Source organism: Cyprinus carpio, chromosome A11 (assembly GCF_018340385.1).
Source record: "Cyprinus carpio isolate SPL01 chromosome A11, ASM1834038v1, whole genome shotgun sequence".
NCBI lineage: Eukaryota > Metazoa > Chordata > Actinopteri > Cypriniformes > Cyprinidae > Cyprinus > Cyprinus carpio.
The window spans coordinates 5,750,071-5,763,654 of NC_056582.1; positions in this window are offsets into that span (position 1 = coordinate 5,750,071).

The following is a 13,584-nucleotide window of genomic DNA, read 5'->3' on the forward strand; positions in this document are numbered from 1 at the left end:
CCCTCTGTGACATCTGCACGTTCAGGCTCAATCGATATTTTTATGATGAACACCTGAAATTGAACTGCAGTCGTGTAATAGGTCCAACTGTTGCATTTAACTTTTACTTATAACAAACATAACACAAAGCAGTTCATAATTTATGTTTACTCACATTTTGACCTTTTGACCTCTGCAGCTGTCACTTTTATGCCACCATAATGTGTTACTCAACACGTAATAGTCAAGCTATCTGCCCTTACAACACCTGTGCCTAGAGCTGTAGTCAAGTCCAGCTTTGTCGAGTCCAAATCAAGTTCAAGTCCAGGACTAGTCGAGACCGAGGCAAGACTGAGTCCAAATAGCTTCGAGTCCAAGTCAAGTCCAAGTCCAAAAGTTTCGAGTCCAAGTCAAGACCGAGTCCATATGAGAGAAAAAAGGATCCTCTTCAAGACCACATACTTAACTACTGATAATGTATGTAATGCGAGAGACAGCATATCTCCTATTCTAAGAAAATAATTTTACATGATTATTTGTAATGATCAAAAAGTATCAACTCTGTTGGACAGGGGTCTCCAAACTAGATCCTGGAGGGCCAATGCCCTGAAAAGTTTAGCTCCAACTGGCCTTAACACACCTATCTGGAAGTTTCTAGTGTGTCTAGTTAGAGCTTGATTAGCTGGTTCAAGTATGTTTAATTAGGGTTGGAGCTAAACTCTAAAGGACACTGGCCCTCTAGAACCGAGTTTGGAGCTGTAGGGTCAAATTATTTTTATGTACTTTATTTACATTTTATTTACTTTATAATGCTGCTGTTGCTGACATTATGTCTGTGGTCAAAAATTAAAATGACTGATGCCTTGGCGCAGCACACACACACGCAAAGCTCAGGATATGACAAATGCACGCGGTTAAGACTAGAAATTTTTGTCATACTGTACTAGGGCTTGCATAGACTAGTCGGCACTGTCGGAAACAATCGACTACTCGAGCATGTATTAACCATAATGCATACAAAGAGTTTGCAAGTACGACGTGAATATTAGGATTACAATATTGTGTGGAGCTGTTACTTTCTATGACCTTATCTATGTTGCATGTAAAAATAAAATATGTAATGTTATAATTAGGGTTGTGCCTGAAGCCGAACACCTTATTCGGAATGGCACAGATAATGGCTTAAAAAACGAATAACGGACAAGGAATAATTCTGCCTGAGTACTCAGCTGAAGCTGACACAGTCCGGTGTTTGCTAGATAACAGTTGAGCCAGGGGATCAGAGCAATATTTTACACAGACCTCTAAAGTCACGAGTGTGAAGTGAATGTATGTAAACTTTATGAATGAAAAGAGCGCAAATCAAACACCGCATTTCTGTTGCCTCTCCGTGCATCTCTCAGAAATCAGAGCTTTGCAAGAGTAATTTCACCTATAATAATACATCATACACGTTATATTATTTGTATATATTTGAAAGGCAATGATTTAAAGCCAAGGCTACGATATGAAACGAATGAATGTAATAAGCACAGGCGCTCACCAATTAAACAGCCTCGTTGCCCGTATTAGTCTTTCAAAAAACAAACCAGTTCTCTCTCAAGAGCAGGCTAATAATCCTACGGAGCCCCTCTGGTCCCACTTTGTCAAAAAAAAAAAAAAAAAACTTATCTTGTGGCCTCAAGATACTAACTCGTGGCCTCAAGATACTAACTCTTGGCCTCAAGATACTAACTCGTGGCCTCAAGATACTAACTCTTGGCCTCAAGATACTAACTCGTGGCCTCAAGATACTAACTCGTGGCCTCAAGATAAGTAACTCGTGGCCTCAAGATACTAACTCGTGGCCTCAAGATAAGTAACTCGTGGCCTCAAGATACTAACTCGTGGCCTCAAGACAAGTAACTCGTGTCCCTCAAGATACTAACTCGTGGCCTCAAGATACTACCTCTTGGCCTCAAGATACTAACTCGTGGCCTCAAGATACTAAACTCGTGGGCCTCAAGATAAGTAACTCGTGGCCTCAAGATACTTACTCGTGGCCTCAAGATAAGTAACTCGTGGCCTCAAGATACCTAACTCGTGGCCTCAAGATAAGTAACTCGTGGCCTCAAGATACTAACTCGTGGCCTCAAGATAAGTAAACTCGTGGCCTCAAGATAAGTAACTCATGGCCTCAAGATACTAACTCGTGGCCTCAAGATAAGTAACTTTTTGATTTTAGGTAGTAACTCTTGTCCTAATTTTTAGTAACTCGTGGCCTCAAGATAAGTAACTCGTGTCCTCAAGATACTAACTCGTGGCCTCAAGATACTAACTCGTGGCCTCAAGATAAGTAACTCGTGGCCTCAAGAATACTAACTCGTGGCCTCAAGATAAGTAACTCATGGCCTCAAGATACTAACTCGTGGCCTCGAGATAAGTAACTCGTGGCCTCAAGAAACTAACTCATGGCCTCAAGATACTAACTCGTGGCCTCAAGATAAGTTCCTCGTGGCCTCAAGAAACTAACTCATGGCCTCAAGATACTAACTCGTGGCCTCAAGATAAGTAACTCGTGGCCTCAAGATACTAACTCGTGGCCTCAAGATAAGTAACTCTTGGCCTCAAGATACTAACTCGTGGCCTCAAGATACTACCTCTTGGCCTCAAGATACTAACTCGTGGCCTCAAGATACTAACTCGTGGCCTCAAGATAAGTAACTCGTGGCCTCAAGATACTAACTCGTGGCCTCAAGATAAGTAACTCGTGGCCTCAAGATACTAACTCGTGGCCTCAAGATAAGTAACTCGTGGCCTCAAGATACTAACTCGTGGCCTCAAGATAAGTAACTCGTGGCCTCAAGATAAGTAACTCATGGCCTCAAGATACTAACTCGTGGCCTCAAGATAAGTAACTCGTGGCCTCAAGATACTAACTCGTGGCCTCAAGATAAGTAACTCGTGGCCTCAAGATAAGTAACTCGTGGCCTCAAGATACTAACTCGTGGCCTCAAGATACTAACTCGTGGCCTCAAGATAAGTAAACTCGTGGCCTCAAGATACTAACTCGTGGCCTCAAGATAAGTAACTCATGGCCTCAAGATACTAACTCGTGGCCTCGAGATAAGTAACTCGTGGCCTCAAGATACTAACTCATGGCCTCAAGATACTAACTCGTGGCCTCAAGATAGTGAAGTGTCTGACACACGGACCCTTTGTTATTAAACTGGACCCTGTACTGTAGTGCAATGTAATACTTCACATTCTGTGCAATATTCTCTGTTTTAATATTCAGTGTAATATAGTTTGCTGCAGTTCTGCTTCTATTTATTTACTAGTACTTTTCATCACAATCAATTCAATTCTGTTAATACAGTATGTAAATCTTGTAGGCTGCATATCCATAGTCCTTTATAATTCTTCTTCATATTTTATAGCATATGTTTCTGAGTTAAACAAAACCAAGTAATTGCAATGATACATAATACAACACTCGGTTAATCTTTGTAACATTAATCTCCTCAGATGATATAGACGCCTGACAACTTTGTTGTTGTGATTAATGTAAACACGCAATTCATACTTTGCAGTCACGTGACTACCATGGATACCTGGCGGGCAACAAATGCATCCAAGTGTGCATCCAATCGCACAACAACTATCTGCCATGCAGGCGACGATTGTTTACACCTCAAAACACCAACTTTTATATATTAAAACTGGCACCGTCCTGGCAAGATCCTGTTAATTCATATTTTGCACGTGACGTCACAAGTACTGGCTGGGAAATACACATAAATACATACAGCCAGACGGAGATACGGTGACCTAAGCCTAGAACGCCCTCTGCTGACGTTTTATCGTAGGCAACACGGACATGCTTTTCCAAAATGTGAAACACTTCAATAGTTATTGAACCAGACTGCACACTACTATAGGCTAACTTAAAATCAGAATCAGAAATACTTTATTGATCTTTATTGATATTGATAACTCGGGGGACAATTCTTGTGTCACAGTTGATGTGCACATCAAGACATTTAAAGGGATATAAATAATAATAGAAGTTGGTAAATAAACAAGTAGCCTATATACATGTAAAAAGTGTAAATATATGCTATAAAATATGAAGAAGAATTTATAAAGGACTATGGATATGCAGGCTACAAGATTTACATTACTGTATTAACAGAATTGAATTGATTGTGATGAACAGTACTAGTAAATAAATAGAAGCAGAACTGCAGCAAACTTTATTACACTGAATATTAAAACAGAGAATATTGCACAGAATGTAAAGTATTACATTGCACTACAGTACAGGGTCCAGTTTAATAACAAAGGGTCCATGTGTCAGACACTTCACTATCTTGAGGCCACGAGTTACTTATCTTGAGGCCACAAGTTAGTATCTTGAGGCCACGAGTTACTTATCTTGAGGCCACGAGTTACATATCTTGAGCCCACGAGTTAGTATCTTGAGGCCACGAGTTACTTATCTTGAGGCCACGAGTTAGTATCTTGAGGCCACGAGTTAGTATCTTGAGGCCATGAGTTACTTATCTTGAGGCCATGAGTTAGTATCTTGAGGCCACAAGATAGTTATAATTTTTTTGTTTTTTGTTTTTTGAAAAAGTGGGACCAGAGGGGCTCCATACAAATGTTCTTTGCTCGCTTTCTCCATAATTTACTCGCTGTTTGAATGTAAATTAAGTTCTGGTTAGGGGAACCCCCAAGAGCTTTGACACAATTCGAACACTGCTGTTAATGTATCTATTAGGCAACAGTATGTTAAATATCAGGCCTATCTATATCTTCTTCTTTTTTCTTAGCTTCTTATTGCAGTCTGGTTTGCTAACAAGATTAAAAAAAAAAAAAAAACTACACCATGTACTGAAAAATGCAAGAAATGTGAGCAAAAAACTTTGGTTATGTGCGAAAGTGGTAGAGCGGGTAGAGCGGGTAACAGAGAGTTATGTGCTATTTACATCTGACACGATGTTGGGATTTCTAATATATATATATATATATATATATATATATATATATAGTGGCATTGAAAAAGCTTTAGTGTTTTTTTTTTCTTTTTTCATTAGAAAGATACATCATTGATATTTTTATATATTCATTCGAAAGCCTTGAAAAGTATACTATTATATAAAAGTATATAATCCTATAGATTTAGTCTGTTCTCACAGCACATTGGTTTCGACGACAATGGGGTTGTCACTCCATTAAACTCTCCTTTGTAAAATAATTATATAGGCTATATAGCCTATTTTTACAAGACGAAAAGTCCAATACCTTGATATAGTTGGCTTGCAGATTGACGTTGGTCTTTTGACAGATATTCAGCCGAGAAAAAACGTAAATAGATCCTTAGTGGATGTTAATACGCAGAACTGAATACAGATGGTAGTTTATTGGTTTTAATCCGCCTCAGTGTGTTGCAACCAATAATAAAGCAGAGAGGACCTAGCAGTACCGCGCTGGCGCTTAGGGACCATCTACAAAGTACGTCGAAGGAGGAAACGGTAAATGGTTGCCCATCGGATTGTAATATTAATTTTTATTTATTTTTTTTTAGTTAAAAAACAAGAGCAAATTGTGCATCAAAGTATTTGAATATTACATAACGCTTACTGTCAGAGTAAAACATATTAAAAATATATATTTTTAAATAGTAAAAGTAGTTTAGTATATGCTTGTATTATTAGGTTAATAAAACGTGTTAATGAAGCAATATTAAAAATCTTGAATCCAAAATATATGCATTTGGCTTATTCCAGGTTCTTATAATGTCTGTTTCTGTTTCCAATAAAAACATTTAAATAGAGCTTTATACACAGAACTATAACTACAACACATGCTAAAGAAATTTGAACAAACACATCCTTCCTTTCCTCCTTCCTTTCCCTATATCATTCGCTCTCTTCCTTTCATCCTTCCATTTCCCTCTTTATTTATTTATTTATTTATTTATTTGTGTGTGTGTTTTGTTCTGTGAAAGTAATATGCTGCAGGTCTTCCAACTTGCTCTCCCAGTGTTACCCAGAGTCTAATATGTCCTCTGGCAGCCGCGGGTCATCCCACTCCCTACATTTGTCCCACAATCTCTGTACTATCACCTTAGCTTGAGTGGTGATGTAAAGGGTAACCCGGCAAGATGCTTGAATTTATTTTGCAGGGCACTGACAGGGTCCTCTGGCTCCCCCACAAGTCTTAATTTCTGCACCGCTTCATGCAGATTGATGGTCTGCTTTGGTCCATCATCTAATACGGCATAGGACTCCATTGCCTTGTTACCATTCCTGATCAGAACCTTATTCACTTTAAGCAGCAATTTTATCTATCATCTATCTTCAGATTTTGTTGAGAAGGTTGACATTGTCACTGCCATTTAAATAATGTTTATTATTGTCACAGAATGTACAACAAGCTCTCAACTCCTCTTCTCTGACTGAAGCTGGTTTAGACATGACTGACGGCATTGGTGTGGGCTGTGGCTTATCAGTCCCAAGGAAACGGTTGTCGGTTTCTGAGGCTGCTTAGAATATGTGCTCACCTTTCTGCTGTGCACTAAAATTTCCTGCCTTGGGTGACAAGCAAACTGTTTTCCTGTACTTGAAGCTCATATTCCAGCCAGTCAGCGAAGTCCAGCAAGGTGGGAATAGTATCTTGAAGTATTGTGTGGAATCATCAGGCAGGGTGTTCTCCAAAGTAATTCTCAGTTTTGAAAGCTCCCTAATGTCAGAAGACGTCAGGCAGGGAATGGTAGTGGCTAGACCTCTATAGGTCCTCTCCTGAGTAGATGAGGGTAATAGATTGTCTGAACTGTATTCTGTGTTAGCTGGCCCACAAACTCAGGCAGCTGGCTGGGAATATGGGGGAGAGTTAGCGTACCTGAATTGAGGTGAGTTGCCATAATGTGCTGTAAAGGAAGCTCTCTCATGTGAGGAGGAAGAAATGTTCATGTTTCTCAGATCCTCGTTCAGCTCTGGGACAGCTGGGCATGGCTGTCTCTTAAGGGCTTTTCACACTTGAAATTGTTAACCCTGGGTCATTGTAAACCCCGGATAAATGGAATCCTGGGTTATCTGTAATCATGTTTCACACTGCTCATACTATACATGGGGTTAACAGTTAATCCTGGGTATTCATTAACAGACGTTTCACACTGTACATTCCTAAACCCGGGTTAATGTTCTTATTTGCATATTTGCGGTGTCACTTCCATTGATTGGATTAAATGTGGTTTGACTGTTTGCAGTGTTTTTGTTTGCGTTTTTTTTGTCGTTTATTGAATGTTGTTGAGTAAGTGTTGCCTGTTAGTTATTTTCTTAAATACTCTGACCATGCCATCCAATTTGTCTTAAACAGACTTTTCTAACCATAACTGTCTCCTTGTTACTCCAGTTTACACGCTTTCCATCTTTTGGCATTTCTAAATTTTGCTGTTTACACAATGAGCGTTTCCTGTTACTGACATGATATGAGCCTCGCTGCTCAATTTCTGATTGGCTGTCTGTTGCCAAGCGTCCAGCAGCAACAAGCAAACACTGCTCCGTTTCACACTGAATAAACTTAGCACCACAATATGGGGTTAACACCGCAAATGCGGTGCTATCCCTGCTCCGGAACAGGGTCACTTGTTTGAAACATCACTTTCAAATTACAGGTGTGAAACGTTTCTTTACCCGGGGTTAAAAGCGGTGTTTAGAATGACGATAACAAGGGGTTAAGCGCAGTGTGAAAAGCCTTTAGAGTCTGGTGGTGGCAGCCTGGAATGTGGAGCTGGTTTTGTGCAGTTCAGCTGGGGAGGCTGAAGGTTGACTGCTGGAGAGTGAGAGTGTGGTGATGGTATTGGTGGACTGAGGTGGATCACTTTATGATAATAAATACTGAAAGTAGTTCCTTTAGAAATATGTCAAATTTTGGACTTGGCATTGAATTGCACATATATTTAATATTTTGGGTGAAACCAAGTTATTATTCTTAATAACATTAATATTACCGCTGCTATTATTTTTATTATATATATATATATATATATATATTATACATACACACACACATTTTACACTATCTGACATTTGTTAGATAGTGTAAAAAAAAAGAAAACAACAACACAAGAAACGTTTTTAACAGGTAAAAGTAGTGTGGTTTGTGAGCACTGTAAAAAATGCTCATTTTCCAGTTTACAAAACCTTATGAGTCTCAAATACTAAAAAATGCTATTTTCTTGAAAATTGCCCCAACTAGTCAAACACAATTGTCTGAACAAATAATTTCATATTGTTGAAATATTAAGGCTTTGTGAGTTCCCAGCATGAATTGCAGCATGAATAAATTATGCAGTTACTGTTATAGTGTTATTGTTTTGCTGTTTAGAAAGTGACGTGACCTGGGCATGATTAATTTATGGGGTTACCTGGGCTTAAGCCCAGGGCCCCGGGCTGGGGGAGGGCCCCGATGATGCCGGAAAATATTGTAATCGGATTTTATAATTCGTTGGCTGTCCCTTTAAAATTACGCTTTATCGCTTTGCTTTGAATGCACGTGCGGGCGTTGCAAGTCCTACTCGAGAAGTGTCAGTCAAACCCTCTCACTCAATTAACCCTGCAATCATCAGTCACAATGGGCATTGTTTAATTGTCTGAAATCCAATAAAATTCATCATTGTCTGAAAGCATTCAGTTATTGGCCTGTATCGAACTCACGTGACATACTTTCGTTGAATTCTTTATAAGATAATTGCCGCCTATTCTAATGATGACAATAACTAATCTAATGGCTAATCTAATGTGACAGCAATGTCTCGTAAATATGACAGTGGTTCGCAAAAAAAGAAAAACAGCACAAGATAAAGTAGAACGTTCAGAACAGTTTGTTAAAAAAAAAAAAAATCCGAAAAACTAACATCATATTTTAACGCAGGCCCTGGGGAAAGATGAAGATACAGATAATGGTGAAGGGAAAAGGGAATCACCGCCATTTACAGGTTGGTTGTGATATACTAGCAGGCTGGCAGCAGTAGTAGATATGATAGTCTATCAAAATAATTAACTCTTTTTAAACTTAACAACTTAGTTGAGCTCCCAGTAGCATAGTTAGTTAGCCACCACACTAGAGCTGTGGATTATAATAATTTTTATGTATTGCAATGTTGATGCGAACGATTCTGCATACATGTAATTAAATAGGCCTTATCATAGTGGCATAATGATTTAAATAAAGCACTCTTGTTACTATTAAAGTTGCGTATGCCTTCAGAAGCAAACACTTAATTGCGCTTGATGTTCGTATCACTTCTTTAAAGCAAGATATTTGGGCACATTTCGTTCTTTACTAAAAGAAAATGCATGAATGAGAAAATCGTGTAGGACGTGCTTGATGTTAAAACTACTTTTTAATCTCAATAATATGTCATGAAAAAGATCTCTGTACTCGTGTTGACTGACACACCCTAAGCGCGTGTGCAGAAAACCCTCACAGTAGAGGTCTGCGCGGGACTGTTTTTTAAGTCCCGCTCCCGCCAGCTCCCGCTGGGGTTATATCCGCATCCTCCCGTTCCCGATATATATACACTCTTTGTTCACCCGCTGTCTGCTTAGAATAATTTTCTTCCCGACCCGACCATCCCGCTAAATTTAGATCTCGTTTCCAAAATTTCACATTTCCATTCCACGGAGAGAAAATAAAAATTGTTGTCTGCACAAAAATTGTATTTATTATTTTATTCGCCTTGTCAAGATACGAAATTTAACATTTTACTGCCAACACAGTAGGGGAAAAAAAAAATGTCGAAGAGAAAAAATAAATAAAAACGCAGACTCTGAGCCCTCCTTTTAATATTTCTTGATACTGTTGTTGGATGTGGAAGTATCTCACTGACATTAAACTTTCCGATTTTTGCTGCTGTGTCGACCAAATGTTGGGCCAGCTGATTAAAACCTTTTCCGGACACAGTATCATACAGCGAATATCTTGGCAAACAAATTCAACACATTTTTCTGTTGTCTCTTTTTTAAACTGCTCTGGCACCGGCCTAGACTTTGTAAATGCCAGTTTAGTTTGACCCTTTGTGATGATGAATGAGTGCCGCCTTAAACCCGAGGTTCCAGTCTTGTGATTGCTGAACGGGAATACTTTTAGGCATTTATCACATTGCGCAAAAGGTTTTTTTTTCATCTGCGTCTATGATACATGAAAAAGACTCCCATACATCAGACTTGCCTGATGTGGGTTTCTTAGCAGTAAAACTGACCATTTTCCAGTCCCAAGTTGAACCTCCTTTAAGGACAGCGCATCCACACTTTGCTCTGCCATACTTTTTTTGAGGGCCGTGTATTTTACAACCGGTACAGTCTGCCCTGAGGACCGTTATTTCACATGCTGCGCGCACAGACCCCGCAATTACAATGCATGACGCAGAAAAAAACTGGTCCATGCGTGCATAACGGTCCTGAGTGCAGGGCAGGCTGTAGCCTATACCGGGTGGTCGATAAGATTAAGTAAAGCGAAGATATGCTGTTCTGAAAGGACGTCGGGAACGTGATATTGAATGACCGACCGCTGCCGTTCAAATTACACAGTTACCGACCGCTACCGTGTTTTAGTTGGAAATTTAAACCCGCGGCGCAAAATATGTATCAGATCGTTAAATCAACAATTACGATATCATAGACTACATATAACGCACACCCTACAGCACTGGCCCGATCGGGCAAGTGACCGTTCCGTCTACTGTCCCGAGCGTCATTCACACTAGCCTTGGGCAATCGGGCAGTCCTTCATGTCGAGCCCTGGAAGGGCCCCTCAAGAGGTAAAGCCCAGGGGCCCCTTATAGTCTTAATGCGGCCCTGGACGTGACATACAGCCAAGTATGGTGACCCATACTCAGAATTTGTGCTCTGCATTTAACCCATCCAAAGTGTACACACACAGCAGTGAACACACGCACACCGTGAACACACACCCGGAGCAGTGGGCAGCCATTTATGCTGCGGCACCCAGGGAGCAGTTGGGGGTTCGGTGCCTTGATCAAGGGCACCTCAGTCGTGGTATTGCCGGTCTGAGACTTGAACCCACAACCTTAGGGTTAGGAATCAAACTCTCTAACCACTAGGCCACTTCTTCCCCCTTTGCTGACTTCATTTAAACTTTTTTGTTATTGTTTTATCATTATTGTTAGTTATTTATTATACTGTGATGTAAAGAGCTCATCTTTTTAATATTTGTTGGTTGCTACTGTTCTTGAGGTTTGTGTGTCTGGTTTTGAGGCCTAGAGTATGTGCAACTGCTTATGTCCATTTCCTGGATATCTTAGTCTTATAAGTTGTCTTACGAACAAAGACAATGTTGTCTGCTAATTAGACTAACTTAGCCTTTCACATTTATCATTCGTAAACAAACATAAATTTGATAATGTGGTGAGTTTTTAAACGTTAATTTTTTCCAGGAAACCAAAAAAAAAATTAATCACCTCAACGACAGTAATTGTTGTTTCAGCTGCTGTAACAAGAATTTTTCTGTTAGTAAAATAAGAAAATCAGCATTGCATGAACAAACAAATATACATTGGCTCAACAAAGTATCTATATTGAGCAGAACTAAAAATCTGTTGTTGGGAAAACTCAAAAGTCGTACTGCATCAAGTTGTCTTACTTTTTTAAGTATTATCAACAGTTTCTTTTTTCTACAGTGTGTGTTTCACCCAGTGTAATAATTATGAAGGTGAGGTTATGTGTCATGTTATCTAATGAGATGAATAGAACTGGCTGGAGGAAATGGAGAAATCAAATCAATTTAAAGACAGGTGTGTGGGTGCACGTGAGAGGGAGTTGTGGCCTCTGAGTTTTTGTTTGCTGAACTGAGAGTAATACTTATGAAGTGCTTGGAGATCGTAGACATTTAAAATGTGCAAAACATGAAACAACGCAACTGGAAACGACTGTCTTAAGAAAGCTTTGTTCGCTGCGCTGCGGAGGAGTGCCAGGAATCTACAAATCCTGCAAGCTGCTCCTTTCCTCGTGGTGTCTGGGCCATATGAAAGCTGAATCATCAGACAGTAAGCGCTGTGAAAGTAAAGCCGCTGACAATGGAACCACAAGATTGAAGACTACAGTGTTACAGGAGTTTCGCTGGCTGCACGGTGGACGAGTGGTTAGATGCTTGGTATGCCATTCGTTTATCAGCTGTGTTTGAACTACGCGGGATTGGAATGCTGCACTTTGAGTGAGGTCATATTGTCTTGGCTGGACCGCAAATCCACTGACTGTGCGTTGGACTCCAGGTAGGCCTTGAACAGTTCAGTTATCTATGATCTCCATGAAGCTATTTACTCATCATTGACTCTCGGAAAAGATGGGTCTAACGGACATCTAACACACACACACACACACACACACACACACACACACACACAAACATCAATTATTTTTCCTTTGAACCCTCCATTTAAGAATACAAACATTCAAAAAGAGTCATCAAAACTGTTGAGAGAACCATATGTTGCTGTGTTATGAATTAATGTTATATGAGTTGATAAGTTATGTTGGGTTGCTTTAATTATGGACTTTGAGATTGGATGCACCGAAGTACTGTTTTGGATTATTTACCTGTGTTGGAATATTTATATTTATTGGGCTTGATATCTATTGATGACTCGTAGACCTGTGTATTATTCTTTCTCATTTGAAAGTTGTATGATCCCTTGATGCTGTCCTATGTGGTGAAATAATTCATGAGATGGTTGATTTTTGGTTGTTTATTGGCTGTCTACTTTAACGTGCTTTGAAAAGCAAGGGATATTGTAAAAAGAAATAAGCCCCATTTTGAGTTAAATTAAAAAGAAACAGGGAAAAAAAAGTGTGGTTATTTTTGTTTTGTACTGTTCTGTGAAGTGTGATTTGAGTTAAAAGTCATAGCTAGAATCACTACGTCACAACATTTTGTTGTGTTTTTTTTTTTTTCTTTTTTTTTTTTTTTAGAGTAGGGTATTTGTGTGGTATTTTTTATCGTTTATGCTCTTTGCTTTGTACTTTACAGACCACACCTATCCTGCTTCACTCAGGAATGTACCGGGAGCTTGGCCAGCAGTTATGAAAACATGTTCCTTTCCTGTAATTCAGTGCACTGTCACCCTTTCTACGTACCACCCAAATCAGTTGAATAATGTAACGGCCTTGCTCGATACTAGAAAAAGAGTTAAAAGCTCACTGAGCTGTGGAAGAGACCCTCCCCAAGCGCTTTCCGTGCGCGATTCAAATATAGGCTACTTTTGAATTATTCACTACTCTTCACTGAATATTGTTAGTAAAATAGTTATGAATCAATGTATATTTAATTTATATTGTGAAGTCTATGCAGTGCTTTATTTTTACATTTGATTACTTTTTGATAGGCTATTATGTTTATATTATATATATATATTGAGGTGATTCATATATATATATATAAATATATATATTTTACATTTGATTACTTTTTGATAGGCTATTATGTTTATATTATATATATATATTGACCCTATTGTTTGTAATTTTTTTTCCCTTTTTTGTCTTAATGTTTTTAACTCGCTGTTGCTTGTTGACAGTGAAACTGCTCTGAAAGAAAGGGTTA